Raw genomic sequence first — 20294 nt, 5'->3', positions numbered from 1 at the left:
AAACATCTCTACTCCACTCTCCAAGGCTCAGGAACAATTGTTGAACAGGTGGTCAAAAGAATGTGAGACCAAAGAAAGGGGAAGACTCCATGTTGCCATCCAGACACAAAGTAGCCTTGATATTCATGACCTCACAGTAGCTGACACTACTTATACAAGACCTGCATAATAGGAATCAAAAAAAAAAAAATGGTGTCAAAATAGAGGAGAGCCTAATTGGAAAGAAGGGATTCAGTGAAGGAGATATTTGGGAAGGAGAAAGGGAAAGAATTGAAGGGGGATTATTATCATACTATTTTCGTCTATAATTTTGGAAGTTGTCAATAAAAATGTTTAAAAATTATGGAGTTACAATATGCACAGCATTTGAGAAAAAATAAAAATAATATGGAGACTGGCTGTCTGAGATCCCAATGAATATCAGATTCTATGACGCTACTGACATAGAGAATCCAGAAATATAAGACTCAGACAGAAATGTAAGGAGAGATATAGAAATATAAATCTTAAAGTCATTAAAGAAATCAGACCAAATTTCTTCTCCACATATTATATCCTAATAAATAATTTTATATCATAACTACCTTCTTAAACATTATAAGTAAATGAGTTGAAAAACTAGTAAACCTGAAAAAATATATCCAGAGTTAATGAAAAGTATAAACTTAAAACAGGACTTCCGTTGTCTGTGGAGATGGCTCAGTGGATACAGCACTCACTGCACAAACTTGAGAACTGGAGTTCTACTCCCCAACACCTATACAGCCCACCTGTAATCCCAGCACTCAGAGATGGAACCAAGGAATCCCTGGGCAAACCAGCTAGCTAAACTAACAAAATTGGTGCGCTTTGAGTTCAAATGAGAGGCTTTGCTTCAGTAAAGTGGAGAGCAATGGAGGAAGATACCAGATGTTAACCTCTGATCTCCACATGCCGATACACATATGTGCACATGCACACATGTACACAACACACACACACATACATGCACACCACACATGCATACAGAAACAAGAAATAGAAAATAAATATTATACTTAAATCCTGATGACAGAAGAAAATGCTACTTTTATTCTATTTCTCCTATACTGACTATAAAATTCCTAAATATACAAGAAAATGTGAAAATTATTAATGAATCTTAAAGCAAAATTAAAAAATCCAAATTATTTGCAAAATAATCAATAAAATAATCAGTATTAGGTACTTTCTCTTGCATAAAATACAAATTTCTGATATTTATAAAGGATCAATAACTTCACTTTTAATACAATGTAAAAAAAAAGATAATTTTATAGAGTTAAGCTTTAGCAATTTTTATTTTATTTCAAATTAAAAATATTAAGAATATTTCTGGGCATTCTCTTAGCAATATCATTTGTAGTAGAAGTATTTAGCAAAGGCCAACATCAATTTCATGAGTCATCTTTTGCATCTACTATCACTATTTTAGAGATTTTAGAGTTTAACACTTTATACTTAAGTCTATGATATGAGTTCATTTTTATGAAAGGTAATGGATCTGATTCCAAATTTTTTTTTTGTTTTTGGTGTGTGAATATTCAATTGTTCCAATGTCATGTGTTGAAAAGACCATACTGTCTCAATCCACTTCTCTTTGCTCCTTCCCTTTGTCAAAGATAAGCATTGTAATTGTGTTTATATATATATGCATGTAACTATATACACACATAAATATATATATTTACATTAATATACATATGTAAATGCATGCATATATGAGCTCTCTAATCTTACCCATTGATCTATTTGTCTATTTTTTCACAGAATACAATCTTTATTACTGTCATGTTACAATAAGTCATAAAGTCAGGAAACATAAGTCACCTGACTAGGTTCTTTACTGGGTCATTTGCCTTGTAATTTTTTTTGTTGTTATTTTGTTTTCTTTTTCTTAAATAAGGCCTCTAAAATGCTATAAGCTACAGATCCTAAAACTAGGACCCATCTCTATATGATGGTTCAAGTCATAAAAGTATGGATTACAACCTGGAATGAAAGCTGAGCCTGTAATAATGGATGATTGGGTGGGTCAAAAGTTTGAGACCAGCTCAAGCAGCACACAACAATCTCATTTATGAAAGAAAGAAAAGAAAAGAAAGGAAAGAAGAAGTAAAACAAAGTGAAGAGGAAGGAAGGAAGGGTAAGGAAAAGAGAAGAGGAAGAAAGGAAGGGAGAAAGGGAGGGAGGGAAGGAGGAAAAGAAGGAAGGAAGGAAAAGAAAGAAAGAAGGAAAGAAAGAAAGAGAAAAAGAAAGAAAGAGAGATAGAAAGAAAGAAAGAGCTGGGCATGGTGATGCATGCCTTTAATCCCAGCACTTGAGGATCACAGTGACTTCAAGGCTACCCTGAGACTACAGAGTGAATTCCAGGTCAGCCTGGGCTAGAGTGAAACCCTACCTCCACCTCCTCCAAAAAAAATTAAAAACAAAGAAAGAAGAAGAAAGGAAGAAAGGAAGGAAGAAAGAGACAGAGAGGGAGGGAAGGAGGGATGAAAAGAAAGAAAGAAAGAAAGAATGAAGGAAAGGAAGAAATGAACCATCAGGGTAGAGAAGACAAAATAAGATGGCTAAAACACTGGTGTATATGCTTGCTCTCTCTCTCTCTCTCTCTCTCTCTCCGCTCTTTCTATCATTACAAGTAAATCAATAAATAAATATTTTTTAAAGTAGGAAACTTTACCACCACTACTTGAAGACTCCTCTAATTTTCCCTAGGTCAACTCAAACTCCTACTCCTCCAATATACCCATAGTCACAGTGAGCTATAAAAGCTTACTTCACTTACTGGACTATAACTTCAGGACCTGGCAGACTGGATCTAATTTTATTTACATTATCATTAGTGAATATACAGAGATAGCATAACAGATGCTCAAGTATGAGCTGAATGAATACTGACAAAAGGCAAACATTATTATTTCAAGTCTATCAATAAGGAAGCTGTAGTAGATTGATTCAGGTGCCCCCCATAAACTTAGGTATTCTGAATGCTAGTCTCCCCAGCTGATGGCAATTGGAAATAAAAGCTTCTTGGAGGTGGTGTATTGTTGGAGAGGACTTATGGGTACTATAGCCAGTTTCCCTATGCCAGTGTTTAGTACACTCTCCTGTTGCTATTGCCCGCCTTATGTTGGCCAGGGGGTGATGTCCACCCTATGCCTATGCCATCATTTCCCCCTGCCATCATGGAACTTCCTCTCAAGTCTGTAAGCCAAAACAACCCCTTTTTCCCAGAAGCTGCTCTTGGTCAGATTATTTATGCCAGCAATGTGCACCTGACAGCAACAGTAATGTTGGTACCAAGAAGTGGTGTCATTTGATGCTAGACACCTGACTGTGTGGCTTTGGCCTTTTGGAACTGATTTTCAAGGGGACTGTGGAAGAGTTTGAAGCCTTGACCTAAGAGACACATTTCAATGCTGTAAATATAGCTTGATGGACTATTCTGGTCAGAGTTGAAAGACTTGAATGCACTAAGAACTATGGACTATGAAGTTTAGCCTGTGAGGGTGAGAAAGAGCTTTGCCTAGACTAGGCTAGAAGCAGCTTGTGTGAGGGGCTTGCTGTTATGCTCATGTCCTGAGAATTTGTGCAGGGTTGAATTGTGTAGAAATGTGCTGATGTGAGCAGAGGGAAATAGCACAGAAAGAAATCTTTAGGCTGAAACTGCTACCTGTTCAGCTGCAATTGAAAGATTACAACTATTGAGATTGGGCCACCTGACCTGCATTGGGACAACAGAAAAAAATGCAATCTTTTGAAGGGGCCAGAATGCTGGAGTGTCCTGTTCTTCAAAGTCTGCTTTGTCCCACACCCCTCAGATTAACAAATTGGCACCCCACCTGGTATTATGGAGTATAAGAAATGGAGGAAAGAGAGGGTCAGTGAGTTTGTAGAACGGTCGTGTGTTGTAGAAATGGCCATGGGCAGTGTGAAGCAGGTTTCACCCAATAGAGCCATGAGGATGGACCATGGGTTGCAGTGGAGACCCAGCGGAGATGCCAGGACCACTAGATGGCTTCCAAAGAAAGCTGCCAGCCTTGGATGAAGTTTTCCAGGACTGTGAGTAGTCTAGCTGGAGGGTTGGAATTGGAACTCCAGAGACTTGTTGTTGGTTAGAATTATCAGACTTGGAGATCTATCACTGACTAGGAGCTGTTGGACTTGGAACTATAGAGTTTGATATTTGCCCTGGTTATTTTAAACCTTGTATTGGTTGACTATTTCTTGGTTATGTCCAATGCCATCTTTTGCAGTGTGAATGTTCACTCCGTGCCATTATGGGTTTTGAGGGGATTTTACTTTTGGTATTATGGCTCAGTTAAAAGAACTTGTATGATGGGGATGTTTGAAAATCATTAAGATTGATAAAAACTATAGCAACTTCTTTTTTTTGGGGGGGGGGATTCGAGGTAGGGTCTCACTCTAGCCCAGGCTGACCTGGAATTCACTATGGAGTCTCAGGGTGGCCTCGAACTCACAGAAATCCTCCTACCTCTGCCTCCCGAGTGCCGGGATTAAAGGCGTGTGCCACCATGCCCGGCTTATAGCAACTTTTAAAGTTGGACAGAATGCATTGCATTTTACATCATGGATGTTTTATCAGTTTATGGGCTCCAGGGGCAGAATGTGGTGGGTTTGATGCAGGTGTCCCCCATAAACTTTGGTATACTGAACGCTAATGCCAATTGGAAATTAAAGCCTCCTGGACGCAATGTGTTGGTGGGGGGGGGGGGGTCTTATGAGTGTTATAGCCAATTTTCCCCATGCCAGTGTTTGGCACACCCTCCTGTTGCTATTGTCCACCTTATGTTGGCCAGGGGGTGATGTCCACCCTCTGCTCATGCCATCATTTTCCCCTGCCATCATGGAGTTTCCCCTCGAGTCTGTAAACCAAAATAAACCTTTTTTCCCACAAGCTGCTCTTGATCAGGTGATTTACGCCAGCAATGCAAACCTGACTACAATAGAAGCTAAGGCTTGATATGGACACATATGAAGGAAAAAGAAAAGCTGAAATTCAGGTGTCTCTACTCTGAAAATTTCTCCCTACTACAGTGACTTTATTGTAATCATTGTTACACTGTGTTTTTTATGTCACTAGAGAATAAAATGACTATTATGAATGAAAAAATTGCTGCATAGCACAGCTTACCACTTCCTACTTCAAGATACTTCCTAACCTCACCCCAGATTACATTTGAAGATTTATCTGTAAACCTTTGGATACTCTCCATGTTTATGTGTCCAGGTAACATAGGACAGCTGAACTAATTATACTCAAAAGAAACACACTAAAGAAATTGTAAGCTGATTGCATTTCTCCTTCTGAAAGACACTGTAACTGCTCTGTAGAGGTGTATGCAGATGTTTATATGCCTATACTCCCATATTATCTGCAATAAACTCTATATCCTCCAAGGCTTAGGCTCTTACACAGACAAACATGCACATGTGTGTTAATGTACACACACACACACACACACACACACACCAGCTGGGTAGCACAGAACACTTAACTCTGACAAACAAGAAACTTAGTTAACTTCTGAAATTCACTTAGCTCTTTTTCACTTTGTATGGTGATAGTCCCTGCAAAATAATACTGCTTATTTATAATTTCCTCAAGGATTATCAATCTATTAATAACATAGTGATAATGAGAGAACCCACTCTTTGAGTGTATTGCTTTCTACAAAGCAATTAATAATATTACTTAATTTCACCCTCAAAACTTTCTCTCATTTTGCAAATGGGACTGAGATTAATTTACCTAAATCTACCTGATTAATACATGATAATTATAAATCAAAAACAGTTCTGGGGCTGGAGAGATGGCTCTTTCCCGAAAAGCCTAACAACCAGGACTCAGTTCCCCAATACCTTACATAAAGCCAGATGCAAAGTGGTGCATGCATCTGGAGTTCATTTGGAGCAGCTGAAAGCCCTCGCATACCCATTCTCATTCGCTCTCTCTCCCCTTGCAAATACATAAAAATAATATTTAAGAACAGCTCTGTTTAACCAAAAAGCTCCTACACACATCTATTCTCCTATGCTACTTTGAAGACCCTTAGACTTCACAGGTCATTATTGGTCTCCAGAGATTTTTTTTTATTATATATATTTATCAATGAATATTTTTTGAGCTTTCATATATATATGTGCATACACAAATATATACACTTACATAAAATGCATGCCTATCATGGAAGAGTTAAGTACATTATAAATAAGACAAAATATAAATTTTAACTAATCAGCTAAAAATCAAACATTTAAAGTTTTTCTATTATATTTTTATATGCTCAAATTCTTCTTTATTCCTATTTCATAAAATAGGATTAATAATTGTGTTCTAGACATATAAGTAAATCAAAATTTCAAAGTCTTTGATAATTTAGACATTTTTTGTCAACTTATGTGATTATTTTTACTCCACTATGTAGCTGAAAAAGTGTTCATATAAAGACAGTCAGCTTTTTAATTTTCTTCTTGCTCCCTTGTTCTGGCATTATTAATAGCATGCTTAATCCAATTTCTTTCAAAAATCCCTTTAAATCTACTTAACTGGGCAAGGTGAACTACAATAATAATGGAAGTAAACCATTACTTAGAAATTTTTCATTCTATTTTCAGTATAAGCAAGAAATAAAGAAATTATTGTAGCAGATTGAATACATAATTACTAACAACACACTCAGCAGATTCCCTGTTTCATTTTCTACACTTCTACATTCCTTCTCATCCCCATTTCAACCATGTATAGCATTGACCTAAATATGCTAAAATTCACACTTGAGTTCATCCAGACCTCCAGAAATCTAAGTTCCCTTAATACCTTGTCAAAAAAAATGTGTCTATTGAACTATGTTCTGGTGCAATGCCATTGCCTAAATGAAAGGACCTATAAGAAATTGCTTCTCAACCTGAGAAAGCAAAAGAGCTAAAGCTAAAATGAATTTAAAAGACTTTTCCTATAACATCCTTTACAAAATAAGGGAGAAAGCAAGAAATAATAATCATTGCCTACAAACAATAAAGTCACTCTGGTATTCATAAAGACAGCTTTCATCTACTTGGGAGACAAATCAATCAATGCCCCCAAGCTTCATTTTGGAAAAAATCAGAGCCATGAGTGCTTTAAAACATTCTATCTTGTAGTGATTCTCTCTATGACTTGACAATACAATGCTTTAATGAACATGTAGGTCCTAAATTTATATCCCTTCCTTCTGTATCATTTTTTTCTGATAATATTTTTATAAACTATACTTCCCTAATTTAAAAATTGAGCTTTAAAAAAGTTCCTTATGTAATGACTCTTAAGAGGACATACAAGCAACAAAATATAGCTTTTCAGGAGTAAACATGATTTAAAATGAGAGGATGCCTTTGGACCTCTAAAGTTCTCAAACAAAAAGGAAGCTGGGGGGCTGGAGAGATAGTTCAGCACTTAAGGTACTTGTCTGTGAAGCCTAAGGATCCAGTTTCAATTCCCCAGTATCCACATAAAGCCATATGCACAAGGTGGTGCATTTGTTTGGAGTTTGTTGCAGTGGCTAGAGGCCCTGGCATGCTTATTCTTTCTCTCCTCTCTCTCTCTCTCTCAGTCTCTCTCTCTGCCTCTTTCTCTTCCTCTCTCTCAAATAAATAAACAAAATATTTTTAAAAGAGTATAACTTTTCATACAAAAACTATAAAGTAGTTGGAGAAAATGGGAACTTCTAATCATGTGCTTTTTAATTTCTTAATAAAACTTTTATGCATGGCCACTAACACAGGCATTTCAATATTTTGATAATTGAAACAGGTTCATTCTATATATGTTATACTCCATCCATTTTCTGTTCTCAGTTTCATTTCATTATGAAAAACAAACGCCACCACACCAGGCAGAAATCTAATACTAACTAATGTTCATATAGTTAGTATTATTCCCTCAAGAAATTCAAACTGCTTGGCCAAAAAATTAAGAATACTTCCCACATTTTTCAGACCATTGTTTGCCAGAGGGTGTTTTTCTGTGCTGTATTTCACCATTTCCTATACATATCCCAGAAAGCTTAAGAAATCTAAGAAACAGAGTAATAGGACATTTGTAGTGGAGTTAGCACAACAGCAGAAGTCAAAATGCTTCTAGTTGCTTCCACTTTTCCACAATTTTTTTTTTAATTTTTATTTATTTGAGAGCGACAGACACAGAGAGAAAGACAGATAGAGGGAGAGAGAGAGAATGGGCGCGCCAGGGCTTCCAGCCTCTGCAAACGAACTCCAGACGCGTGCGCCCCCTTGTGCATCTGGCTAACGTGGGACCTGGGGAACCGAGCCTCGAACCGGGTCCTTAGGCTTCACAGGCAAGCGCTTAACCGCTAAGCCATCTCTCCAGCCCACTTTTCCACAATTTTAACTGTGGTTTTTTTTTTAAAAAAATAATTCAATAAGAAAGGAGAAACTGAGATATCCAAGGAAAATAAAATTGCTTGAAAAATCACTTTGAAAGCACACATTTTATTATTATCAAAGTAATAAAACATATTGTATGTTGAATATTTACTGTGTGCCATGTGCTAAATGTACATAACAGAATTTAATCCACAAACATTCTCCAGGTAAATATTGACATAATCAATCACAGTTCTTCTGGGGAAAGTAAAGCTAAAGAGAAGGTTTAAAAGTAAACTTGCCTGGAACAACAAAGTGGCTGATGCAGAATCAAACTCACATAGTCTGAGTTCAAACCTTACACATTGAACAATACACTCATGTAGAAGGAAAGCTGTATAACAACCTACATATTTCTGCACCAAGTAACCACCAGAACTCCTTCATCTATAAATAAGTACAGCAAATTTCTTGCATTTGTGAAATATTTTCACAACCATTGTCTCATTGTTTAAATATAGGGACAGAACATTGTTCCTTCAGTTTTAATACCCTCTAAAATGATGATCCCCAAAAGAAAAGCAACACAAATACACTACCAACCTAGTAATGACAGACAAGTGAAGACTTGTAACATAGTTACAATTACACAGTTGGAAGGTCACAACTAAGATAAGATAAAATATGCCCTATCTAGCGTAAACCCTGCTCCAAACTTATTAGATTCATCACTATCACAGAGGCAGCCAGTAGTGTGACTGCTAAGAGATAATGCAGATTAAAAACTCCCTCTGAAAGATGGAAAGCTAGAATCAGACTTGATGATTCGAAAGGAAGTGGAAGAAAACTTATTGATGACCTACTGCCAGATTAAACAATTGATGGGAAGTGGCAAGGAGAAGGGGAGAAAGTACATGCAAAAAAGCAAGAGGAGAAATGCACAGCTGTGCTGCTTACAAGCAGACAAGCCATGATTGAGAGCCAAAGTGCCACATCATCAAGTATTCCAAAAAGCAGGAGTCCCAAACACCATCGTAAAACCTGGACTAAGTACACCAACAATACAATAGAGATAATCCACACACAGCTAGTCTGGCAGAGAGGAGCACAGGGGTGAAAGAGAAAAATTTTTAAAAACAGAAATATACTAAGTAATATACATAATAAAAGAAATCAAACCAAGGATACTCACTTTGCAATAAACATGATGAAAGATTATTGTTCATAATATGTAGAGACCTTATAATTCAGCAATATATGAACAATCCCCCCCCCCAAAAAAAGTAAGCTTAAACCGGCCGTGGTGGCACATGCCTTTAATCCCAGCACTCAGGAGGCAGAGGTAGGAGAATCGCCGAGAGTTTGAAGCCACCCTGAGACTACATAGAGAATTCCAGGTCAGCCTAAGCCAGAGTGAGACCCTACCTCGAAAAACCAAAAAAAAAAAAAAAAAAAAAAAAAAAAGTAAGCTTAAGAACCAATTTTTTGAAGAAATAAAAATAAATGTAAAAAAAAAACATTGTTTGTAATGCAATAAAATTTAGAATAATGCCATGTAAATTTTCGTGTCATATACAAAAGAGTAAAAAACAATCAACATTTGTAACACATAAGATAAATGGGGTGTCTTGCATATTGCTAGTGTTAAGTGCAAAATGGTATAACCCTTATTAAAGACTATTTGTTGCACCAAAATTTTAAATGTGACTCTCTCTGACATAGGATTCACACTTCTGGCAATTATACAAAGGTATATGTGGTGCAGGGTTTATGCTAGATACGGCAGTCAGGAAAGGCTTATTATCTTAGTTGTGACCTTCCAACTGTGTAATTGTAACTATGTTACAAGTCTTCACTTCCCTGTCATTACTAGGTTGGTAGTGTATTTGTATTGCTTTTCCTTTGGGGTTATTTTTGGGGATCATCATTTTAGAGGGTATTAAAACTGAAGGAATAATGTTCTGTCCTTATATTTAAACAATGAGACAATGGTTGTGAAAATATTTCACAAATGCAAGAAATTTGTTTGATTCAGATATCCCCCATAAACTTAGATGTTCTGAAAGCTAGATCACCACCTGATGAAGATTTGGGAATTAATGACTCCCCATTGTTGGGGGCGGGCTTATGGGTGTTACAGCCAGTTTTCCTTGGCCAGTGTTTGGCACACCCTCCTGTTGCTATACACCACCTTATGTTGGCCAGGGGGTGATGTCCACCCTCTGCTCTTGCCATCATGGAGCTTCCTCTCAAGCCTGTAAGCCAAAATAAGCCTCTTTTTCCCACAAGCTGCTCTTGGTTGGGTGATTTCTACCAGCAATGCAAACCCGACTGCAACAGTATATTTCCAATGATTTTCACTATAACCTTATTAATACTCATGTAAAATTAGAGAAAATTATGGTATATCAGCAGAACAATTAAATAATTATATTTCCATGATGATATAATTCTAATGTAGCCATAAAAATTGTATGAGAAGATATTTATTGATAGAGAAAGATGTCCACAAGTTTTATTAAGAAAATGATTATGAAGTTGGGTGTGGTGGCTCACACCTTTAATCCCAGCACTTGGGAGGCAGAGGTAGGAGGATTGCCATGAGTTTGAGGCCACCCTGAGACTCCATAGTGAATCCCAGTGAGCCTGGACTCTAATGAGTGAGATCCTACCTCAAAAAAAAAACAAAATAAAAGACAAAAGAAAAAGAAAATGATTACCAGCAAGGCATGATGGTATATGTCTTTAATCCCAGCACTTGGTAGGCAGAGGTAAGAGGATCACTGTGAGTTCGAGACCACCCTGAGACCACATAGTGAATTCAAGGTCTGCCTATGCTAGACCAAGACCCTACCTCAAAATGCCAAAATAAGTAAATAAATAAAGGAAAGAAAATGATTACACAAAGGTATGTGCAGTATGTGCTGTCTTAATTAACATATATAAAATTATATATATGGTCACAAACTTTTAATATTACTTTACATCTTTTAAGAAATTAAAAGCAATTTGTAAAAAGTTAGAAAAGAAATAAATCTATATCTTTGTAGGATTGTGAACATATGAAATATAAGAATTTTTTACTGATGAGTTATTAGAAATATTCAAAATCTCTCTGAATTAACTATGCGTATCCTCTTTACCCTATACTAATCTCACTCTTCTTTGGAGAATCTGTTTTTCTTTCATAGAAGGCAGCAAAAATTGAGGACAACCAAAGTTCCTGTCTTGAAATGAGTACCACACCTAGCACATTAGCTAGTGTCCATGTGAAACCACAGAGGAAGCGGTGAGGTAAACACGAGTGGTGCTCCCATGGCAAGCTTGACAAGCTGCCCCAGGTTGATGGCTATAGACACTGAGGTCACTCAAAATGTAACAAAGCAGCAATCCAGAGGTTGATAAGAGCATAGCACTAAAGTAAACCAGATATATATATATCTGCCAAGGCTCAAGGAATTTTGCAGGAGAGGGGATGGGCCACAGGGTAAGAGAAACTATACAGAGGTATTGCTACCCGACGCCCCCACACGCACATACATATACACAATGACTGACTGCTGCTCTCACAACTTATAACCCACAATCCCATGGTGAATACCAGCAATCCCACTGAGGAGGCCCCTCAGTGGAATTGTGGCAGGGAGGAGGGGAATGTTACCAACACATGATTTGTCCAAAGTTTCCACTTAATAAAAATAAAGGAAATGAATATGAGCTAAATATATTGTTTTTATGTATACTGGAATAGTTATTTAAGAGAAAAACTCATTCTCAGCATCAACAAAACCATGAAGTGTCAAAGACTAACTTAATAACAAAGGTATATAAAAGGAAGATATCTTTAAAATATCATCGAATGGCATAAGAACTGAGCAGGTAGAAAGAAATATTTTATTCTTAGGTGGAAAACCACATTCAAAAACATCAATCTTTCCCAAATTCATGATGGCTATTAAAAGCAAGGCAGGCTTCTTTTGTTGGTAAAGACAAGGTCCAAAAGAACATTACTGTTTACTGGCCCTGGTAAAAGGCAGACTTCTGTTTTACTTTCTGGTTCTTCCCCCTTCTTGGCACCCTTTCCCAGATCATTTTTCCCCTGGCAAGCATCGACATTCCTCTATCTAAGTAGCCTATCAGAATGTCTCACATACCTTCTAAGTAACCATTCCAATCCACCCCAATTTGATGCCTAATTTACACCCCTAAAGAGATAAAAAAAAATCCAATCTAGGTCACCCTAGCATTACCCACTCATGACTTCTCCAAATCCCAAAAGTCTTCTGCTTTACTTTCTTTTCTAAAATAAAATTGGAATAACTAGCCCTCCTGCCATGTCTGTGCTGGTCATTCATTGAAGATGGCAAGAAAAGAACAAAATTAAAAAAACAGGTAATGAACTAAATATTAAAGAAACAAGACATCTGTCCACTAACAGTGAATGAATAAACTAATTATAGGATATCTATATAATGACATGCTATTCATTCAATTAAAAAGGAATGAAATTTAGGTATATACAACAAATAAGTGAACCTCAAAAACTTATGCTAAGTGGAAGAAATTGCATACGTGACCATATTATTATTATTCTGTCAATATAACCTTTAGGGACAAAGTTCAATTCATACGCAGCTAAGGACTGAAGTTGGGAAGAGGAGACTGACTATAAAAGGAGACAAAGGGGAGTCTGAGTTCCTTGTGTGGGCAGTGTGTGGGCAAAATGATCTGGAGTGAGAAGGTCAGGTCCTTATCTGGGCTCCTCCTACCTCCCCAGGTCTGAGTAAATTGCTCTGACAGTGTGTGGGCAGGCACTGTGGTCTGGAGTGAGTCGACCAGACCCATGTTTCTGGGCTCCTCCCACCTCACTGGTCTGAGTTCCCTATGCTGGTCTGTGTTCTGGAAGGAGCAGATGAAATAGACCTGATGATCCCTGTTCCCTTGCTCCTCCCAGTCCCCTATTCCTGGTAGGTCCCATTGTGCCTTGCTTGTGAAGGCCTGGTCCCTGTTTGAGCTGTGTAATCAGGCCTTTTGCTCTGGTATCCTGAGATACCATTGGGTACCAACAACCCTATTCACTTGAGTCAGAGGGTGAAAGGGCCAAAAGACAAAAACTTGCTTCCAACTCAATAAAATAAAGAGTCTTCCTAAAATGGGTATACAAAAATGCATAAAAGCCAACAAAAGACAGAAAACTGAGAGATATCCACCAAGGATGCCTAGTCCGACAATGTAAGCCTCCAATAAAATCATAGAGAAATCAACAGAAATTCATTCCCAAAATGAAAACACAACCACCAATGAGACCTGGATCAAAACAAAATTACTGAATGAGAATCAAACTATCAAAGAAAAAACAATAATATCAATGAAATTGAACAGAATCTTCTCCTAGAGTGTTCAGCTTTTGACAGTAGGCTTACTTAACTTGATTGCAGAAAACATTACAACCCTCCAAAGAGATATGAATAAATTGAAGATGAGTCAAGAAATGGAGGATCTCAACAAATGGTTGATTAAGATTAATGAAGATTATCAAATGTAAGGATGAACTACTGGAAGCATCAAGAAAATCAGAATTCAAATTAAAATTATACCTCAAAAAAGGGATGGACATGATGCAAAATAACACAACAGGAAAAAAAAAAAAACAGAAATTATGAAAACCTCTGTAGAACCCCTCACTACCAGAGTTACTCATATGGAAGACAGAACCTCTGACCTGGAATATAAGACAGAAGAAATTGCTCGGGAGGCCAAAAACTTTGCTAAGTTCAAAAAATCAAGTGAACAGAATACAAGGTAACTGTGGTATCCTAAAATGGCCAAATATCTGGATCATGGATATATCAGAAGGAGAGGAAATCCAGGCCACAGGCATAGAGAGCATATTCAACAAAATTATTAAAGAAAATTTTCCAAATTTCTCAAAAGAGAGGCCCATCCATATACAAGAAGTCCACAGAACACCAAAGAGACAGGACCAAAGAAGAAATTCTCCAACACACATCATAGTTAAGGCTCTTAACAACAAAAACAATGAGACAGTGTTAAAAGCAGTAAGAGAACCAATTCACAACATACAAAGGAAATCCCATCAGAATTACACCAGATTTCTCAATGGAAACCCTGAAACCCAGAAGGGCCTGGGATGTAACACTTCAAACTCTAAAAAACTATGGCTTCCAACCCAAGCTACTTTACCCAGCAAAAGTATCCCTCATAATAGATGGCAAAAGAAAAACTTTCCATGAAAAAAGTCAACTCTATGATTATATGAATACAAAGCCAAACCTACAGTGAATACTTCAGGGAATACTCCACACACAACAGTCAAACAACCAATCTCAAGAGCCAACAAGAAGATCACAACAACCTAAATAGACTAGGCTCAAAACACTACATAACACAAGAAAGTACCAAACCCCATAAAATACCTCATCATGGCAGGGGTTAATTCAAACCTCACAGTAATAACCTTAAATATTAATGGTCTTAACTCACCCATCAAAAGACACAGGTTAACAGGATATGGATTAAAAAAACTGGATCTACCTCAGCACTAAAGACAGATACCTCCTTGGGGTGAAAGGCTGAAAAATGGTATTTCAAGCAAATGGAAATAAAAAACAAACAATGTTGCTATATTAACATCTGACAAAATACATTTCAAACCAAACGTAGTCAAAAAAGACAAAGAAGGCCACTTCTTATTCATCCAGGGAATGATCCAACATGACCACATCACAATCATAAATATATATGCACCAAACATAGGTGCACCACAGTTTATAAAACAAAATCCACTCAACAATAAAACAGAAATAAACACCTACACCATCATAGTCGGAGACTTCAGTACTCCACTATCATCAATAGACAGATCATTCAAGCAGAAAATCAACAGGGAAATAATAGAGTTCAACAACATCATAGATCTACTAGACCTAATGGATATCTACAGAACTTTCCACCCCAACTCTACAGAGTACACATTCTTCTCAGCAGCCAACAGAACCTTCTCCAAAATTGACCATATATTAGGCCATAAAGCATGCCTTCATATACTCAGGAAAACTGAAGTAACTTCCTGCTTCATGTCATATGACAATGCTTTAATGCTAGAAATTAACAACAAGGGACACATCAGGAACTCTACCAATGCCTGGAGACTAAACAACACACTTTTAAACAATGGTCATGGAAGAAATAAAAAAGGAAATTGTAAAATTTCTAGCATTGAGTGATAAGGAAAACACAACTTACCAAAACTTATGGGACAAAATGAAGGCAGTCATAAGGGGAAATTTAGCCCTAAATGCCTTCATTACAAAGCCAGAGATATCTTAAATCAAAAATCTGACTGCACACCTAAAGGCACTGGAAAAACAAGAAGGATCCAAACCAAGTTCAACAACATATCAAAAGCACCTTGATCAAGTAGGTGTCATCCCAGGGATGCAGGGATGATTTAACATATGGAAACTAGTCAACATAATATATCACATAAATAACCTGAACCATAAGAAACACATGATCATCTCAATTAATGCAGAGAAGGTCATTGACAAAATACAACAACACTTCATGATCAAAACAATGGAAAGAGGAATGGAGGGTTTATATCTCAACACAATAAAGGCTATATATAAAGCTCCTAAAGCCCAAATAATACTTGATAGGGAAAAGCTCAAGGAGCTCCCACTAAGATCAGGAATAAGACAGGGGTGCCCACTGCTCTTCAACACAGTACTAGAAGTACTAGCCCAAGCAAAATACAGGAGAAAGAAAGAAAAGGGATTCTAATTAGAAAGGAAGAAATCAAGCTAGCCCTATTTGCAGATGAATTGATCCTATATATAAATGACCCAAAAATCTCCATCTCAAAACTTCTAAAGGTGATAAATTCCTTCAGCAAAATGACAGGAAACAAAATCAATGCACAAAAGTCAGTGGTTCTTCTATATGCAAAGGACAAAAATACAGAGAAACCAGTGAGGCTGTCCTATTTTCAATAGCAACAACAACAGCAAAAAAGCACTAAATGCTTTGGAATAACACAAACAAGGATGAGAAAGACCTATATAATGAAAATATAAAAACACTCAAAAAAGAAATCAAGGAAAACTTGAGAAGATGAAAAGACCTCCCATGCTCCTGAATATGTACAATTAATATTGTGAAAATGGCAATTCTACCAAAAGCAATATACAGATTTAACACAATACCAATAAAAATACCAGCATCATCCTTCACAGAGATTGAAAAAATGATCTGAAAATTCATATGGAATGACAGAAGGCTTTGAATATCCAAACATATACTCAGAAAAAAAAAATCCTCTTCTGGTTATTACCCTACCTGATCTAAAGCAATATTACAAAGCCATAGTGAAAACAGCAGCATGGTAATGGAATAAAAACAGAAACGTAGACTAACAGAACAGATCTGAAGACCCAGACAATAGATCAAGTAACTACAGATGCTTGATCTTTGACAAAGGTGCCAATAATGTAGACTGAAGAAAAGACATCTTCAAGAAATGATGTTGTACAAATTGGATGACCATATGTAGAAAAATGAAATTAGACCCACTTATTTCTCCATACACAAAAATCAAGTCCAAATGGATTAAATACCTCCATATAAGACCTGAAACACTTTAGCTACTGTAAGAAAAAGTAGGAGGTACTCTCCACGATATAGGACTAGGAAAAGACTTACTGAACAAAACACTAATAGCAAAGGAAATTAAATAAGCACTCAACCAATGGGATCTAATGAAGCTAAAAAGCTTTTGCACAGACAAACATACCATAAGCACAGTCAATATATTACCCACTGACTGGGAGAAAATCTTTGCCAGAAAGAATTACAAATGGCTAGCATACACTTAAGAAAATGTTCAACATCCCTAACCATTAAGGAAATGCAAATTAAAACAACTATGAGATTCCACCTTACACCAATAAGGGTAGCAAACAAAAAAATCAAGTGAAAACAACTGTTGGCAAGGGTGTGGAGAAATAGGAACACCCATTGGCTATTGGTGGGAATATAAGCTGGTACAACCACTGTGGAAAACAATAGGAGACTCCTGAAAAGGATGAATATAGAGTTACCAGCAGACCCTGCTATTCCCTTACTGGGCATTTACCCTAAAAGCTCCAGTTGAGAAATATTTTCTCATCCACATTTATAACTGCTAAATTCATAATAACTAAAAACTGGAATCAACCCAGGTGCCCAGCATTGGATGAATGGATAACCAAGATGTGGTATATCCACATGATGGAAATCTACTCAGCAATAAGAAAAAAATCACACATTTAAATTTGTAGAAAAATGGTCGAACTTGGAACAGAACATTCTAAGTGAACTTACAAAGTCACAGAAAAACAACCATGACATGATCTCACTTAACTGAAGTTCCTAACATGTATCAACCCAAGTTGCTGAAATAAATGAATAACATCTTCAGGTATGGACAATAAGAAGGGTAGGGCTTGGGGAAAGAAGAAGGGGAGGGGGACACAAAACTGAATCCAAATTAGACTGGTACCATGGAATCCTATATCCTGGAAGTCAGACCCAAAGGTGGAACCCTCAAGAGGACCTTAGGGGGAGCACCTGAATTGGATGGCCCTGGAGAGAGTGAGATAAAACCTAACCTCAAATTTCTCCTGTTTCTCTTTCTTCTCTGTTTTTTTTCTTTTTCCTTTTCCCTTGTCCCTGACCTATAATTCCCTGTAACAGGATGTGGTCTACATCCACAATGAGCTGTTGATCAGAGAGATCTAACAGATCTCCCAAAGCAAACAAGACAGACTTCTGTCAGAGCACTTGATTACCCATCAGAGGTTAATGATAAGTCCCTACTGCTGAAGACACCATACACCATCAGCACAGACCATTGAGAGACCTGGTTGGAATCCGGAAGAGTGCCAGTCCCCAGACAATTAGCCCATCTAGTGCTGGAAGGTGCTACATGAGCTACCAGGGGAAAATGGCCAATGGCTGTCCAAGAAACTCAAAGTCTAAGTGACTCAGAAGCAAACAACCTGCTGTGATGCTCACACAAATGCAATAGTGGCACACGGCCATGGTAAGTACCCAGCTGCTCTTGGATTAGCTAACAGATTCATTAGATGGTAAGGAAACCATGTCTGGACCTAGGAAACAAGTCAGAATCATATCCAGATAATGATTCTGCTTTCCATTGTCAAGCTCCCACTAACCTTAGACTATAAAAGCCTCTATACCCTTTTAATTCTCTCTAAATTAATAATGGTTATCACATTTAACCAGTGGTGGAGAATCTGCTTCTCTTTTTCAGACAGGAGCTGAAACTGAGGATATAAAGGACCCAGTGCACTCCACCTTGGCCCCAGCTGAAACCACAGAGGAACTGGGGAAATGCACAAGAGTATTGCTTTCTTAGTTAATCTGATATAAGCACAAGGGTGATGGAGATAGATACTGAGGACATTCAACACCGACCAAACCAGAGATCCAGAGGCTCCTAAGTGACCATCACTGAAGTAGACTTAAAATGCTCCCAGCTTGGCTCAGGGAATTTTGCAGAAAGGAGGGTGGAAAGATTGTTAGAGCCACAAGTTGAGACATTTTTCACAGAGACATTACCTGTCCCCTATAAGTTCTGACCCCATAAGGCATGACCACAATCTCCATAGGATTAACCTATATCCCCAAGGAGGAAGGCCTCTTCAGAAAAGGGGCAGAGAGGAGGCAAAGGATGGTACCAACATGTATTGTTTACATACAAAATATGTCCATATCTAATAAAAATATGTTATTTAACTTTTAAAAAATGTATCTCCTTCCATCAGGCCCCCAGCTTGGGGTGCCCATCTTCCTCATGGCTGTACACCGGCTTCAGACTTCACCTTCTTGCCCCAGCCAGATGGTGGTAGTGGTGGGTCAGGAGGGCTAGAGCCTGGCTAGGTGGACCCTCTACCTGGCTAAGCTTCCAAGGCCTTCCTGGTGGGCCAGGAATCCACGGGGGTTGGGCCAGGCACCTTCTCCTTATCAATTCTGTGGCGGGATGGCATTCTGTGGACCTCAGGTTGGAGTGGGCCAGATGCCCCAGGTTGGCTTGCAAATCTTGCAGCCCCAGGAAGAGGCAGAAGCCAGGGTAGAGAGAAACTCAGAGGGCATCTCCCCGGGCTCTGTGCTCCCCACCCAGGTGTGGTTAAGGTGGAGGTGGAGAAACTGGAGTCAAACCCCTAGGAGTCCCAGGATATGAAAGCTCTGCAAAAAGAACTGGAACAATTTGCCAAGCTTCTGAAGCAGAGGAAGATCACGCTGGGGTACACCCAGGCCAATGTGGGGCTCACCCACAGGTTCCTTTTGGAAAGGTGTTCAGCCAGACGACCATCTGTCACTTTGAGGCTCTGCAGCTCAGTTTCAAGAACATATGTAAGCTACGGCCCCTGCTGCAGAAGTGGGTGGAGGAAGGTGACAACAACAAAAATCTTCAGGAGATATGCAAGGCAGAGACTCTGGTACAGGCCTGGAAAATAAAGCCAACGAGTATCAAGAAACATGTCAGAGGAAACCCAGAGACAGCAGATCAGCCTCATCGCTGAGCAGCTGGGCCTGGAGGAGGATGTGGTCTGAGTGTGGTTCTGCAACCGGTGCCAGAAGGGCAAGCGATCAAGAAGTAACTATGCCAAGTGGAAAGAGTTTGAGGCCGCAGGGTCTCCTTTTCCGGGGGGTGGGGGGGAGCAGCTGTATCCTTCCCTCTGGCCCCAGGGCTCTATCCTTTTCCCAGAGGGTGAAGCCTTCCCCTCTGTTCCTGTTAATGCTTTGGGTTCTTCCACGCGTTCAAACTGAGGTGTCTACCCTGCCCACAGATGGAGGAACAG

At 38.3% G+C, this 20294-nt stretch overlaps 1 protein-coding gene and 1 pseudogene across 2 annotated transcripts in view; one reads left to right on the top strand and one right to left on the bottom strand.

Annotated features, from left to right (window-relative positions):
• Hpse2 (heparanase 2 (inactive)) overlaps positions 1-20294 on the bottom strand; it is an 814466-nt gene that overhangs the window by 701228 nt on the left and 92944 nt on the right. The window lies entirely within an intron of this gene.
• On the top strand, positions 13886-20262 carry LOC105944877 (annotated as a pseudogene).

The sequence above is a fragment of the Jaculus jaculus genome, chromosome 1, assembly GCF_020740685.1.
Source record: "Jaculus jaculus isolate mJacJac1 chromosome 1, mJacJac1.mat.Y.cur, whole genome shotgun sequence".
Taxonomy (NCBI): Eukaryota; Metazoa; Chordata; class Mammalia; order Rodentia; family Dipodidae; genus Jaculus; species Jaculus jaculus.
The sequence above is the reverse complement of the archived record's forward strand: the minus strand, read 5'-3'. Positions and strand labels throughout refer to the sequence as shown.